The sequence below is a fragment of the Crocodylus porosus genome, unplaced genomic scaffold (genome assembly GCF_001723895.1).
Source record: "Crocodylus porosus isolate Cpor-Errol unplaced genomic scaffold, CroPor_comp1, whole genome shotgun sequence".
Taxonomy (NCBI): domain Eukaryota; kingdom Metazoa; phylum Chordata; order Crocodylia; family Crocodylidae; genus Crocodylus; species Crocodylus porosus.
This window is the reverse complement of record NW_017728923.1, coordinates 15379860-15396507: the sequence shown is the minus strand read 5'-3', so window position 1 is coordinate 15396507 and position 16648 is coordinate 15379860. Positions and strand designations below refer to the sequence as shown.

Genomic DNA, 16648 nt, shown 5'->3' with positions numbered 1-16648 from the left:
ACCAATCCCCACCCATCCTACCCCCAGATCAGCCCCTGGGCTTTAAATGTTGCCCTCCTTCTCTACCCCGTGGGGCTGCTTTTGAATTTCAGCAACTGAATACTGAATTCAGTAGCTTATCTAAGTCTATCCCAACCAAGCAGTTTGTCTAGTAAGAGATCTTGCCCACAAAAATTCTTGCCCCACATATTTCCTGGAGCATCCTGGCTACAACGTCACTCCGAATACTACCTAAACTCCTTATTAACATTGTTACTTCTTTTGTTCTTTGTTACTAGTTAAGGCAAGTAGTAAAGTTGTAAGCATTTGCAATAGGGCTTTATAAGAAGACTTTCCCCTAAGGCTAGGGTCACACATTCAAAAAGCCATTCAATTGATCCAATATTTGCAGGTTAGTCCAACCTAGCTAGGCTGAACTGGTTTGTAACTGGACAGACATTTTCTCTGGACAGGAAATTCAGGCACATGCTTGCAGTGGCTCAAGCTAGAAGTCAGGGGTGCACTAGAGCAGCCCTCCTGTCATTCTACAGTGCTGAGCTGAAGGGGGACTTGGCCAGGACCTGGCAGGACCTCCGATTAGGGAGGTCTGCCTGCACCATCCCAGGCTTTTCCCTGCTTGCTGCTCAAGGGGCGAAAGTGTTACCAGCCCCCAGCTAGTACTTTGAGGCAAGGGGGGCACGCAATGCATGCATCTGTTGACCATATGTAGCTTTTCAACCTTCCTCCCTGTTTCCTTATACTGTCTGCAGCAAACTGACAGGCAAGCAAGCCAGCAGGAGGCTGATAACAGTGTTTATCACCTCATCAGCAAAACAACAGCCTCTCTCCATTAGTTCAAACTCTTCTTAAACACCTTACCAGCTGACTTGCTGATTAACTCCAAAAGCCCTAAGTGGTCACTGGTCTTTCTGCCTTTCCCAGTGACATTGGAGACACACACAGACACCTCTTGGAATTAGCCAGCATACCATATGCCTTGGGTCCCTGGGACTGGGGTCTGTGCTGTGGGAGATAGGAGGGAGGGAAGGGAGATCCCTGCTTGTCCAACAAGCAGTGAAGTGGGGGGAGGGTAGGTAGAGCAGGGGGAAGCCACGGAGAGGAGGGGAGGGGCTAGCCCTGCTGTGGAGCAGAGAGCCCTGCCCAGCAGCATCTCACCAGTTCAGTTGCAAAAGGCCTTTAGAAGAGGTGGATATAGGGTTTAGCTTATGAATCATCCCTTAGTATTCTTAAGCCACATTCTCTTAACAAAGGTAAATTAGATGAGGCAGAATGGTGCATGGCTTATAGATCTTTGTAACCAAAACCCAGCAGCTTGTCCTGGTGAATTATTAGTCTCTATAGCTGCTTATTGGAAGGTCCAGTTCTTTAGGTCCAGCAGTAACTTTGTAAGAAATATACTGAAATTAGAAGCCATGTCAAAGCGTGGACAATGTGCACAGTTAATTCCTTATGATTATACAAACAGTGATAATGATCACATGAATGACATCCATTTAAAATCATTTACCCATGACAACAGATCAAAATAAATTTTTTAATAAAGGGAAAAACTGGTAAGAACAAGCTTAATATAAGACAGACTACTCTTCTGAATCTCCTGAGTGCAATGGTTGGTCCATAGAAACACCCCTTTGTAAAGATGAGCCCCACTTCGTCTAATATATTTGTGTGTGTATGTGTGTGGTCTTATATTAAGAGGAGACTTAAGGAGACTTATGTGTTAGAGTTAACTGTTGTTAGGCACCTTAGAGAAAGTAGATCTGTATTCTGACTTGTAGAAGGCAGAGTTAGGACTTGAGCACCCAGTCACAAAGGTCTTTTCATTCCCCTTCACAAGCAGTGATGAAAAGTAGCACACCGAGGCCACTTGTCCACACAATGAAAGCCAAACTACTAAAGGAACCAGGGTTGGTTATAGCCCCAATATTAGAATAGAAGCTAAAGGGTGGGAATGATTTTTTAACAGTTAGTGCTCAAAAAGGGCTGCTGACCTAATATTACAGTACAAACAATAATGACAAATGCATGGGTGAGAACTTTGCCCAGTCTGTTACAGAGACATAGTCCACACACTATAGTGTATATAAACCAAAGAAGAGACATTCACAAGGTTTCATTTTATTAACAATGAAACAGTTATACGAGTAAATATCAGCCCATATCTTCACCTTATTCTTAACCTCTCTCAGTGCTCTTTTCTTTCAGGTATGCTGTACCCAAATCTTATATCTTTATATCCAGATGGTAGAAATCACCTGCATCCAGGGCCATCCCTGAGGGGGGTGCGAATCGGGGTGACTACCCCAGGCCCCGCACTTTGGGGGGCTCTGCAGACAGTGCCGTACAGGCCCTGTTGCAGATGCCACACACTGCCACTGCCGAGCGCTGCTGGTTGTGCCACCGCCAAGTAGTGCCGGCTCTGGCCACTCGCCCCCCCCTCATTTCTTCTCCCCTGCCCCCCACTCCACTGGGCCCTGCACACCCCTAGGGACAGCTCTGCATCAGTGAGTCAACAGAGCTCATGTAACTCTCTCATCAGGATAACCACCTGATAAGAAGGTAGGGTGTTTTAGATACTGCCAAGCTCTACAACAATGCTCTTAGTACCATTGAGAAAGCTGGACATAAGGATAATAATTCTTGAAGTAATGGTTATTTACATACTCGTACCCCTACCAACACAACTAGCAACTATATGCAGTGTCAGATAAATACAATACAAGTCCAAAATTATGATCTATATGATCAAATAGCTCACCTTGATAATCTGCTCTTTCTCTGTAGTACTCCTATTGACATAAAAACAAATTCTGTTACTTGGAAAATGAATTCATACCAATTGATGAATCTAGCAGATGAACAAAATAGGCATGTGCCACCTCTGAGATGCATAAAAAACCCAGATAGGTAAGCTATGAGACTGTCTTCCAAAATTTAAACAATTACCCTTTTTTTCTTTATCCATCCATAAAATGTGTTCATCTTATGAGAGCCTAACTATTAAAGAGTAGGACAGGAGCTGCGAGAGGATTCTCTCACACCTTCCTCTGAAATATATCAGACAGGAAACCCCAAGCTAGACAGATATTGGACCTGATCAAGTATGGCAAATCCTGTTTCTAATATCTGAGATATTCCTGATCCCTGATCCTTCCATGTGGTACTGATGCCAACTTATATGGGAGGACAGCACTAACATAAGATAAAAAAAAATATTCATCTGTTTATTATTTTGCACCTTTCTTTACCTTTTGAAAGCAAGGATAAGCTTGAAGCTCCCCACATTCCAATGCGTTTGTGTTACATTAGTTTAATTGACTAATGATGTGACTGGATTTACTCGTTGCACAACATTACCCTATACTGCAGTTGAATGACATCTACCTACACATTTCCTTTTAAAACCCCATGTATCACCGGCCACTGTTATTGCCTTGTGTTGTTCCAGTACAGAGTATGCATGCCCAGTATGGAAATGATGAGTTCATTCCAAGAAACCAGACCCAGTTCTAAATGACAGCTGTCGTGAAATAACAGGATGTCTAAAGCCAACACCAAAGGATAGCCTGTACTTACTGGCAGTATTGCACCACCTGATATCAGAAGAAAGGTAGCAAGCCAAAAAGAAAGAGTACAGAAGATGGAAGACCCTAGGCATCGACTCTATGGTCACACAGAAGTAACTAAAAGTCTTAAAGTGCAAAAGAATTTTGTGACTAAAGTACCATTGGTCATGACAGCTGATAGGGTGCGACTGGGGTTATGGAAGGAGAGCTTACACGCAATCAGATGCTCTGAAATGGACCCAGAACCCCAGGAGGACCTTCCCAGAAGGACCGATTTAGACTGGCCTTCATAGCAATGCCTGAATTGCCTGCACACAAAAAAACTGAAAAATCAAAAACTAACATTATCATATGGGGCTACTCTAATGATACAAGTATATGTGAGTGTGGTGAGGTACAGACTATGAAGCACCTGCTTGGTTGCCAGCTCCTTGAGGAGATCTGTATGAAGGAGGATACTGTAAATACTGTAGCAGCAGAAAGAGCCATCACTTGTGCACGCTTCCAGAAAAAAAGTCTAGTTTATGACAAGGACCTGAGAAGAAAAAGACTGGCCGTTAAATTCTTTTGAACACATTCTGAACACAACCCCCAGAACGATCATAAGGCTGTGACACTTCTGTCTCTTTAATTAAATATCAAACAACCACCATAGCCATCCTGCAGCACCTTTCCCAGGAGCAGGGCTATTAGTCCTCAGAGTCTAGTCAGATTTCAATTTCTCTAACGACATTTTACATCTTGAGATAGTCCTTCTGTTCCAGTTGTATGTAGACGTCACTTTCTGTTTAAAATTATTATAAATCACACATGAGAGTACTTCAGTTGCCAGACGAGTGGTTGTGGATATGAGTAAAACCAGGAATCTAAGTTTTCCAATAGCTAGAGCTTTTCTGAGACTTAGTAGCTCATGAAATTCAGACTCAGTAACTTAAGAAATCACTTTCATGCTGTAGAATGGTATCCCGACACAGCAAATGCAACTAGGTATAAGGATAAGTTACCGGAGAAACAAGAATAATGCTGTTATTTTCAGATTGTATTGACACAAATATTGGTGCAAGTATTAACTGCTTACTAATTTCATAGTTCCCGAAAAAGTCAGGCCCACATATAGGCATATGCTGTACCTCACCTGCTGATATGTCAGGTTGATAGGACTTTGCTTTAAAGTATGTACTTACACTCTTTTCTTTTAGTCTTCATGGCTAGGATTGCAAAGGAAAGATGGTTATTGAAGACATATGACAGTATCTAAATATTACTGACACCCAGTAATAAAACATTTTAGTGCATGAAGAAAGTTAGATCACATGAATGCAGCAGGGTTACACATGCTGTCAAAGATAAGCCTGGCTGCTTCAAACAGCAGTGAATGCTATGAAACAGCCAAGAATTAGTACATTTTGCCAAGATCTTGTAAGTAAGGCCTTGTTTACTGTACAGTGGCGATTGTGCTGGTACCAGCCAACAACTTTTTTTTTTTAAAGTAAAATGTTACACATGCTTTTATGTTGATTCTCAGGAAACAATTCCAGTTCAAATTACTGCAGAACTAGGATTTGTTTCCTATGAATTCTGGTCCTGCATAAGTGTTAGAATTACACTAAAGGTCCAGCCCAGATCTCTGACATCAGTAGAAAATGTTACATTGACTTACTTGAATTGGTTCAGACCATTACTTGTCTGGTACTCACTAATGATAGTTTCAACATTAAGGAAAAGTATAAATGTCCTCAGATATGGTTAGTTCAGGATGCTTTTTGCTTGCTGTTGTGTATCATTTATTTAGTGTTGCCTTTGGAGAATAAAAGGTTAGTTTGTGTGTATAATGATGTTGTTTTCTTCCGAATAGATTTGTTGCACACTTGAGAACGCGCTAGGACCAGAATTGTGGAGCAAGTTGGGAAAAAGAAACTATGGCCTGGAGTGTTCAAAACTGGAGGAATATGCAGGAGGCAGCATGGGACAACCTGAGGAGTTTGCATCAGGATGTTTTGTCTGTGACTTTTCCATGACCACTGGATGTGGGTGGATACTCCAACTGCTATGGTTTGCGTGTGGCACCAGGCTTCCCTAAGGAACTCTGGATGGACTTTATGGACATGTATTAAAATGGATTGTCTTATTACTAGAAACAAAGCTATTCCTTAGATTTGATAAACTTTTGAATACTATGTCACCCAAATGGAAAATCTCTATTTACTGTTCATGAAGTGTAAAATACATCACTTTACTGGCCAACAGTTCAGAGGGTCAGTTCTACCATTGGCATGTATCCTGAAATCACATAAAGATGAGTTATTTTTAGATCAGTCATACAGAAAAGGAAAAGGATTGTTTTGTAAGGTTTTCAAATTGTGAACCTTGTAGTAGGCCAGCAGGAGAAAATCTAATTTAAATCAGGAAGATTAATCATCTTACACAGGATATTTTGTGGATTGTTTACGTTCAGGTTCTTATGTGCACATAAGCAATACATTAAAGAGTGATCTCTTTCAGGTAAAAAGTGTGCAAATGAACTTGTTTGAGTAATTTACATAATGGAATTTAGCACATATTCTAGAAGATTCCTTTTCCATCCATGCCTTAGCAAACTATTGAAAACAGCTTTTTATGGAAGGCAAGAATGCATTACATGGCCAAGTGGTGCCTCCCAAGTGGGGGGGGTGGGGGGAGGACCAGATCACCGACAGGGGGGTGGAGAGGTCCCCGATGGCTGATCACCAAGCCAGTAGCAAAATTGGAAGTGCACTTCCACTGGCACTTCCAGTTTTATGGCTGGTGCTTCCAGGAGGTGCATGGCTGTTCTCAGGGCACGCATGTGCACTCGTGTGCATCCCTTACATGTTGCTAATGATGCATTACATACAAATATGAATACAATTGCATGAACAACTGGTTATTAATCATCTCCAGACTGAAACAGCAGGAATGACACAGGCCAGGACTGATGTGTATTAGCATATGCTGGTGAGAGCCAAGCATAGTATCCCAGGCATCTGTTATACTTGCTTTGTCTTATTCTAATGAGGACTAAAAGCTAAACCATCTCATTTCTTGAAAATACAACTGTGTGTCTGTCCAGCAAAATCAGCTGCTGAGAAAGGCTGATGCACAGCAAAAGCATTGCCACTAAAACAGAACTTAACATTTATTTTCAGACTTCCTGTACACTGCAATTATAAATGTTAGTATTATTATCCCCAGTACGCTGCCAAGTATGTTTTTCACTTGTATTTATCTCAGCCTTTAGTAAGTTAGTCTCCTTGACAGCTAAGTGGGGAAGGCTGACATTCTGCTTCTCCCTTGATTTGGAAAGGATTTAGACTGATATTCATTTGGTGTAATTTACATTGGTTTTGTACATCAATATAAGTTACAGTGGGGTCTACATACAACACAGTAACACTTGCACAACTTAGATCAGTGTCTGGAGTGGATGGAAAATCTCCTCGCTCTGGCTGGTTGCTGCTTTAGCTGTGCTTTACAGTGCCTGGATAAGGGAGCTAGTAACTGCATTTTTGTTTTGAGCAAGCAGCAGAATTAAGTGTACACATGGATATAACTTGCATTATTACGGTTTTACCACTGATTTTTTTCTAGGGGCAACTCTTAGCTGGGTTTTACTGACTTACGCAGGTTTATCTTCTCCTTGTTTACGCTGGTCTAAAGGCAGGATATACTGGTGCAAACAAGTTGTGGGGCCAGGCCCAGACAGATGTTGAGGTCTCCCATATGACATATTATTACAGGTATTATTACTAGATGGCAGGGAAGCAATAGCCTTATTTGCATTTAGGAAATGAATACCCCAGGATGGAAGTGGATACACAAAGCATAACCCACTGTAAGTTACATCCCTAGAATTTTGCCCGATTCTTGCACAAAAAAATACTCCATTGGAGTGGATGAAGTTTTCCTAGTTTAGATGTCTGCTATGTTTGTCTGCTACTTTTTTTACCTCGCTGTAAACGTTTTGTCTGCCTCCACCCAAGGAAACATGCTTATAGAAAGCTTTTTCCCCTACCCTTGTTCTGTTGCAGTTTATTGACATAAGCTCTCCCCCTAATGGAAGCAGTCAGTCGCTCTCAATTCCTAACCTTCTGTGCCATAAATACATTTTTTAAAACTTGCAGCATTTCCTACAAGGTACAGGGTACAGAGTTATCACACAGAAGGATCGCAATATGCATGAAGAGTTTAAAGCAACATATCTTGAAATACTGACACCTGAACTTTGGTGGCTGCCTAAACGCAGGAAGTATCGAAGCACTTCAGTTGTCTTTTCTCTCAGTGTTCTGGGCTACTTGTCATCCGACACTGGAAAATCTCACGTAACACATCGTGGTTCCAGGGGTGGCCATGGCCGTGATGCCCCCTGATGGCTCCGTGACCATGCCCTACCCCTAGGGCACCTTCCTGTCTCCCTTGCCATGCCTTGCTGTTATTTTTAATATATAGGGAGGCTGCCCACAGGCCTTTGCTAGGCCTCAGTCCCACTGGACCACTCCGGTCTCTGCCTGTGCCCAGGACCCTTGCTGGGCTTCTAAAGTCAACCGTGCCTGGCAGGGCACCCAAAGCCTTAAGGACTACTTGCATAGCTCCAAATCCTCTCCTTTACCACACCCATGCCTCGTGGGGGTTACTGCAATGTTGTTCCCTGTGTAGGGCTTCGGCCTTCTCAGCATTTGCCCCTTTAATCTTGCTAGGCCTTCTAGCCTGGGCCCACTGAATTGGATCAGACTTCAGGGCTCAGTACCTGGGCCCCTGGCCTCTGACTGCTGGGCCCCTGACCCCTGTCTGGCTGCAACCCTCTCTGGCACCAGGCCCCTGCCTGGCTGTGCCTTCTCTCTCTGTCTGCCCTGGGATCAATATCTGCTTGAGCCTCAAGCCTGTCCCTGGCAGGACTCAAGGCAGTCAAGTGGCCCCTGCGCACTAAACAGGCCGCCATGCCTCCCCTTCCACACTTATCCCAACCAGTGGTTCAAATCATAACATAAACCCCTGGGGTATAACATAATAATACCAACAAAGTAGCAGCCTTCTGTCCCTTTAAGAGGGCAAACCTTTACCCCTAAAACAGTGTGCCTCCTATCAGGGTACCTTGCAAATTCCCTGAGCCTCCTGGTTCCTGTGAGCAGCAAATGGTCAGCCCAGCACCCTTGGGGGACTCCCCTGGGCAGGGCATCCTTCCCTTGGGCTTATAAGTAGGGCCCTGAGAAAGTCATGGGTTTCTTGTAGAAATATGCAGCATGTGCATGGGTAAAGTATCATTTTTCATGGAATAGTAACGGGACTACTATTGATTTTGGCAAATGGATCCTAGTAGTTCTGTGAATGTTCCATGATAAATAATATTTTACCCATGCACATGCAGGCACACACACCACTCTGCCCCCCGCCCTAACAGTCCCCAAGTCCTGGCCCTCCAAACCCCTTTCCCCTCCTCTGCTCCACATACGCTTACCTTCATTCAGCTGCTGGGGCTGGTCCCACAACTCTGCCCAACTGCATTCTGACCATGCAGGTTGCAGGCTGGAGCTGCAAAAGCCCAAGTTTCCTCTTGCAGTCCACAAAATCGTGATTTTCTCAGGGCCCTATTTATAAGCTCCCAGGGCCCTGCCTACATCCAGTAAGCTGACTATCTGCAGGTGCCTACTAATAGCCCTGTTGCCCCCTGCTTAGCCTGCAGAGCTCCCTGGCTGGGCTGCTTTTATGTTGAAGTAACAGGGAGCCCCATGCTCCCTGTTAGACTCACGGGGTAGGCAGGCATGACTTCTGCTTTTCTAGAGTATGAAACTGATCAGTGCTACCCAATGGTGATGTGCAAGGGGGGGGTGGGGGCACGTGTCCTCCCAGCTTTCTGTGCTGATGGTGGGTTTGCAGCCCAGCTGGAGCCAGGGCCCAGCAGCAGCAGGGACAGCAGGGTGATTTCTGCACTGACTGTGGGGCATGTGGCTGAGCCTGGTCAAAGCCAGCACCTGGCAGCAGCAGAGGCAGTGTTGTTACAGAGTTATATCCCCCCACTCTAAACACTTATGATGGTACTCGGGGTCAAATTGTGCTTCTGCCAAACCACTTTTTATTACTGTAGGGCATGGGAGACCTGAGCATTAGGGCTGTACAAAGCTTCGGGTGCTGAATCGATTTGGAGGAGATTTGGCCTGATTTGGTGGTTGAATCTCTAAATCCAAATTGAATCAAGGGACCAACAAAAAGATCCAGAGAGCTTTGATGATTTGGGCAGTCCTGGCCCACTGCACCAAGGAGCTGGAGTTGGATTCCATGCCAGTAAGTGAGGGGCTGGAGAAGCGGGGATGGTACCATGGGGAGACCCCTGTCAGGCCCCAGCCCCTGCCTGCTGTCCCAGCCTCTCCATGGCTCACTTGCCTGCCCCAAATCCCGGAGCTTTAAAAAAAAAAAGCCCCCACTCACCGGGTGCTGCCGGGCGGGGGAGGTGATCCCCATTCCTCTCACTGCCCTACGCTGCATGGGGGCCACTGCATGAGCCACCCGATTTCCACCCCCACCCCCCACTGTCCCAGCCTCTGCCATGGCTGCCCCGCTGGCCCTGGCTCAGGCCCTTTAAGGAAAAAAAAACAACCCAAAAAACCCTGCACTTACCAGCTCCTGCAGCAGTCTCAGGGCTTCAGGGAACTCATAGAGAAGCCCCCACATGTGGCATGCGGCAGTGGGGGGCAGCGCAGTTTGCCCCCCGGCCAGGCGGGAACCAGTGAGTCCAGGGTTTGGGTTTTTTTTTCCTTAAAGAGCTAGAAATGAGGTGGGTGGGGCAGCCATGGGGGGGACTTGGGGGACTCATGGCAGAGCCCCCTGTGCAGTGTAGGACAGTGGGGATCACCCCCACACCTGGCAGCACCCAGTGAGTTTGGAAAAAAAAGCCCCAAGTGGTAGGAGCTGGGGCAGGTGGGGAATGGGCCTGGGTGATTCAGAGATCCAGCAGAAGCTGGATCTCCAAATCAGTTTCAGCTGAATTGATTCAGGGCAGTGATTCAAATCACCAAATCATATCACTGTTCCCCAAATTGGCCAAATCTGAATCTGAAGCGAATATTAGCTGCTTCGCACTGATCATTGAATCTGGGAACCAAGACCCATTTTGCTACATTTTTTAAAGAAACTTGAGGCAACATTTGGGAAAGTAAGACGTTATCGTAAAATATTTCTTTTATTCAGTTGTTTTTTTAAAAAAGGTTTACAAAAAATACACAAAAGTATTGCATCTGAGTATACACAAACTGTACATTCTCTTTACAAACATCCAGACAATTTATACTTTTTAAATGAGTGTTTAAAACCGTTTTATTTTGTTCAGGTAAGAACCACTTTTAATATCCAGTTTTATGGGTAAGGCTTAGTAAAATCTATTCTGCCCTTTAATAATGTACTTCTTGTGAGGAGCAGCTGCAGAATATGGCCCGGAAGAAGGCCATATCTTCCTTTCTCACAACTTAAGACAACTTCTAAGGCTAGGCATTCCAAGTTAGTCAAATGATAACCTATTTGTTATAAAAGAGGGAAGTGTAACAGCCTTTAAGAGAATGTTGTAAATCCTGGCTGGAACAATGAAAAAGCCAGATACAAAGTGAAGAAATAAGGTTCTTTCCTCAAATACTATCCCTAAATTTTTCTACTTAGTCTCTTTCCATCTTTCCTCTAATTTATCTGGTTCTCTCTCTCTTTCTCTCTGTCTTTGGGAAAAAGAGTTTCAACCCTCTTTTATTTTTATTTTTCCTTTTTTTGGGCCCCTCTCTCCCTTCTGAAGAGATTCTGAGATGTCAGAAGAAAGGTGTAATCAGATGGAAAGAGCATGCATGACCATCTCAAGATGGACTGCTTTGTAAACACTAACAAAAACATGCAAGTGTTTAAAAAAGTTCCCTGAAAAATATGTAGTTTGCAGAGGGAGACCTCAGCTTTGGGGTTCTGCGACTGCTCCTCAGAATGTGACTGTATCAGATGCCCAGGGGCTGTAGACATGTAGGTATTGAACTGCCAATATGGTACAATCTGAGAAAATTACTTCAATGAGACACATTGGATCAGGTGTGTAAATGTGCACCTACTCAGTCATCCCCAGAACTGGGGTCTGTAAAGGAACAGTTTTCTCATCAGCATAAATTAGAGCAGTCTGAACCTGACTGACTAAGTGCACGAGGCTCTTTCAGGAGCTAGGAATACCTGAACTCAGACAAGGCTTCTATATCTAGGGATGCGTGTTGAAACTCTCCAAGCAGCATAATGTAAAACTCAGGATTTCCTTTAGCAAGGGGAATTTTTCAAGTATCTGAACATGTGAGCAGCTGCCTTGGCCAGCTTGGTGCAGTATGAAAATTTAGTCTTCCCATTTTTGAAGCAATGACAAGCGTTCTCTGACATTTTCCCTCCCATCTCATTTCCCCATCTCCAGGCCCTCCACAGGAAACCAGAATATTTGTCCTGAGATTTCATCTCTGAAGAATCACAGAACCCACCTAAAACTATTCTGAAGCTGAAATATTTTGGAAATCAAAGTTTTGCCAATAAAATCAGTGAGCTGGGATTTGGACCACAGCATATATAAGCTAGTAGTCAATATGTATGCTGATACATTGAAAATAATTTGTCCATAATGCCTTATTTTTTGAGACTGTAAAAAAAGTGCTATAAATGCTATAAAAGGAAATGATTTCTTGTTAAAATTGTATTTGTTGAATAGTTTGTTGTACTTTCATATTGCCAGCTGTACACGAGAGATCACACAACTCTAAATCCAGGCCCAGGTATGTGTACATTTGCTGATGATTTGAGGTATCTTCCACAATAAGCTCAAATATTTATTTCGTTTTTTCATTTTATAAAAAGCCAACTTTCTGATTTCATGTAAGACAAGTTAAAAGTATGATTGCCTAATTTCACCTTTCAGTTTTCAGGACTTTTGAGTAACATCTTGCATGTGGGTATGTGTGATGGTCTTACTATTAAAATCATTCAAGTTTTCTGTTTTTAATTGTATTGTTCTCTGCACTTCTTTCTTTTCTATCACCTTTTTTAAAGGAACCCATTTTGCCTGTAGCTGATTAACAGACCTGCTTGAACAAATACAACCAAACAATTCATAGCTTATGAAATTAGTGTAATATTGACATCTAGCTTCACACTTGTGTAAATATGCTGCAGTTTTAATAGTGCAGAATCAAACAGCTCTCATCTTTAGGCCAATCAATCTTGTTGATGCTCTCTAGTATAGTGCTTAGAAATCTGTGGAAATGTGCATGTGAAAAACTGTAGCACTAGAACTTGCTAGTTTAAGTTTTGTTACATATCCAGCAGGCACCATGGAAATGATCTACTTTGATTAGCATGTGCTTACTGAGATGCTACAGTGACAAGTTAAAGTCCTGGTCCCATGTGGGAAATATGGTTATCATATTTTCCAGTGTATAACACCCCCCTGTGTATAACAAATCCCCAACAAGAGAAAAACTAGTGGGGAAAAGTGTAAACATAAATGTAATTGAATGTTGGTCACATTCTCAGAATAATTTCTATACTTTTTTGTTATGTACTTTGTTGTGTAAGACACTATTTAAATCTAGACTTCCATTTTGGGAAAAAAAAAATGTATCTTATATACCAGAAAATATGTATGGTATGTGTAATCTTGTATTATGGAAGCATCCTGCATTGTATCTAGAACTTTTTACCTTTGAGGCTTGATCCTATACATCATCTACTTCAGTGCAGAGGCACAACAAGGCAGCTGCATGCCTTGGGGTAGTGTGGGCTTCTGCCATGTTGACTGCATATTCTCACAATGGTGCTGCTGTCCCAGTTGCACCCCATGTTTGCCACCTCCCAACTACACTATTCATCAATAGGAAGAGAATTGGGTTCTCTGAACAGCATTTGAGACCTGATTGACTATGAGAATACGGACTATGTCATTTCCTGATTTCAGATGTCAATTCTGCAGTGCTCAGAGTAGGCAATGTAATTGCAAGAGGTTTTTCCTCAGTTACAGAGCAGCAAACTTGATGAGAAAAGTCAGTGATATTTGTTTTCCCGTCTTCTTAATGTCACCTGTGAAATGATAAAAGCAGACTATTAACTATGCTCCTTTCTGGTTTAGCAGGTATTGTTCTTAAATCTATGAAATAACACACATGTTGCTCAATCTGATGTTAATTATGCTGACTTCTTACTGATTACTTCAGACTATGCAAGATAAGAACCAGCTCTATTACACTTCAGTCAGAGCCTTGATTAATGGTGTTAGTCACTGTCCTTTGGTGCTTTCAAAAAGAGCATGCACTGGTATGGAAACATACAACAGAGCCACTCAGTGGCTGGAAAATATAGAGTCCCTGGGAGCCTCTGAGACTTCAAAATAGTGAATGGAATGTGCTGAATGTGTATTGCAGTGAGATATACGCTTACTGCTGCATGGTGCTGAGTATAATTATATGGAGCTGCAGTACTGTATCAGAGATGCTTTCTGGGTACAGTCTCATAAACCATTGAGAATTAGGATTTATAGCCCAAATCTACACTCTCAGTTATAAATTAGACTGAGAAGGGGAAAAAAAAAAAAATTATATGGAGAAAATGACCAAGCTGTCCCTTGTCAAATCACTTCTTTCCCATCGTTTTTCGAAACCATTGTGCCTTGTACTCCATTTCCTCCCCTTTTTATTAAGGCATAAAAGAAAACAAGAAAAACATTGGAAGAGTGTTTCTAAAAATGTTTATAGAACTGGAAAATGAGGCTATAACTCTGTGACAAAACTCCTGCCTTATAAGATTACACTTTGAAAAAATACTGTGGACTTTAACAAAATGATTGCTGTGCCTCCATAAGAATTTGAATAATTTTATTTATATTTTCTGGAGGAATATAGGGAACAGACGGGCAAGTGAAAACCTCTGTGCAAATCAGAAAATTAGGATAGGTGCAAGTATGCATCATGTTCAGTAAGATGTTCTAGTATCTAGAAGTAGACATCAGCATGAAGAAGGGTTAAGTGGTCATGATTTGAGTGCAGACTTTAAATGCGGATAGGTTTTTCTAATAAAGGAAGCAGTGCAAATGCTTATATATTGGCAGAATCTTCTCAACCTCATGTGCCCTTGGAAGTAATCAGCAGCCACTGACTGGCTTTCATCTCTGCTGTTTTTACAGCAGGAATTCCCTTAGGTTGGCTGAGGGAGAACAAGCTTCTTTCTTGGCAAGTTCTGTCCCCTCCCCTCCATGAAAACTGAGATGAGGTCCCTTAAATCAATGCCTCATTCCCTATTATCAAGAAGGAACTTTACCTTTCAGGGTACTATATTGGTTGTTAGGCTTGACAGTAAAGCCAACCCTGAGCCCAAACCCACTATCCACCTACACTGAAAACCCCAAAGATCAATTCCCAGACACAGCCTGGCCTGAGATCACAAGCTTTGCTGAGTGCCAAGGCCCGAGGGGGAGCTGGGATGCAGTCTGCCCCACTCTGCAGTGTGTTCAGAGGTCACACAGCCCTGAGCATAGGTGTGGTCCTCCAACAGCAAACCCACAAAGCCCTGGTCCTAAATTCCTGGACCCCTGCACCTTACTTCCCCTCTCCAGTGCTCAGGAGGGATGCAGTCTAAAGACTGATTTCCAGAATGGCGGTGTTCAAGGAAGCTCCACAGGCCTCAAGGTAGAATACAGATAGGGGAGGAGCAGCTCAGGTGGCTCAAGCTGGTAGAGGATGATCCTCAGGTCTGGCCCAAAATGTCACTGTAGACAAAGCCTAACTATCACAGCAATAGGATGATCTGTGGGACAGCTATATGTGACCCATGAACTGTATGCATTACTGCACAGTTGTAATACAGTTGTTATTTCGTAAGTGTCTGTATCATGAATGCCCCATGTGACATGCCACCACCAACTAGAGTGGAATGTACTTTCACACCAACACTTTGACCAACAATGGGTATGACAAGAAGGTGACTAGAGCTGAGGGAATTAGATTTTTCCTACTTGTCTGTAGTAAAGGGTGTGGAGAATAGGAATTCTCCAAGCAACAAAGAGAAACAAAGGTAGCAAAGGATGGGTTTGATTTGGCTTTCACAGAAGGAACAAAAATGGTCAACCAACCACTTTCTATGGATGACGTCACTTTTTAGTAAGAGAGTTAACTCTTACTACTACAGATTCTAGAATCATTTTGTAGTGTCATGGAGTGGGGCCTGCGAGCGGCCATGAGCTCGCTAGCGCCCCCTGCCATGTCAATTAAGGTGGTCCAGCACCCTCTTCTCGCCCGCCACGTCTTTGATCTTATAAAGTTCAGTAAGGAAGGCTGCCTACTTCCACCTTGACACCGCACTGGTATTACCTCTGTTCCAAGTGGGGTGCTCCAACACCCCCAGCCTTATGGGCAATGCGTGCCTCCTACCTGCCCTTTAGCACGCCCCAAGCCTCGCAGCTGTTCCTGGACGTTGCTCTGTCCTTGCCCCCCAAGCGCCCTCTCTGGCGCCCCTTGGGCTCATCCTGCCCTGGTGCCCGTCTCTGGTGCCCCCAGGCCTGTCACTCACCTGGCGCCCCCTGGGGCTTGTTACACCCCGGCGCCCCTCTCCGATCCTCCTGGGCCTATCACATACCTGGTGCCCCTTTACCAGCGCCCTTGGGTTGGTCATGCACCTGGTGCCCCTTTACCACCCCCTCTGGGGCCTTTGCCGCGCCTCCCGCGCTCCTCGCCCCCTCTGGGGCCTTTGCCGCCCTCACGGGCTGGGGTCCAAAACCCCGCATACCGTGCCTCTCCAGTGCAAACAGCTGTGCCCCACTGGGCACCAGGAACCCCCCAAGCTACTGGGAAGCCCCCGTGAGGCCTCCTCACACCCCTACAGCCTCACCCGGTCCTCCGGTATAACAATAACAAAACCATGAGCCGAGCGACTACAACACAGAGAAGAAGCCTACTGGCTCATAACACAATCACAAGCCCCCGAGCTCATAAACCCACCTCCGCTCTATGCTGGCTCTCTCTTACCTCCGTCAGAGTTCTCTTTACCCCTGCATCATTGCAGCCGGTCAGAGTGGTCAGGCTGCAACC

The 16648-nt window shown here is 44.0% G+C and overlaps 1 protein-coding gene and 1 long non-coding RNA gene across 2 annotated transcripts in view; one reads left to right on the top strand and one right to left on the bottom strand.

The window, feature by feature from the left end:
- Positions 1–2474: 2474 nt before the first annotated feature.
- LOC109313502 lies at positions 2475–6078 on the top strand. The gene is made up of 2 exons (XR_002102066.1): positions 2475–2559; positions 5422–6078. It is a non-coding gene; the product is annotated as an uncharacterized LOC109313502 (long non-coding RNA).
- A 4658-nt stretch (positions 6079–10736) lies between these two features.
- CIITA (class II major histocompatibility complex transactivator) overlaps positions 10737–16648 on the bottom strand; it is a 58563-nt gene continuing 52651 nt past the window's right edge. The window contains exon 20 of the mRNA XM_019540104.1: positions 10737–13649. The gene's annotated coding sequence lies outside the window, so the exon portion shown is untranslated. The remainder of the gene's footprint in view (positions 13650–16648) is intronic.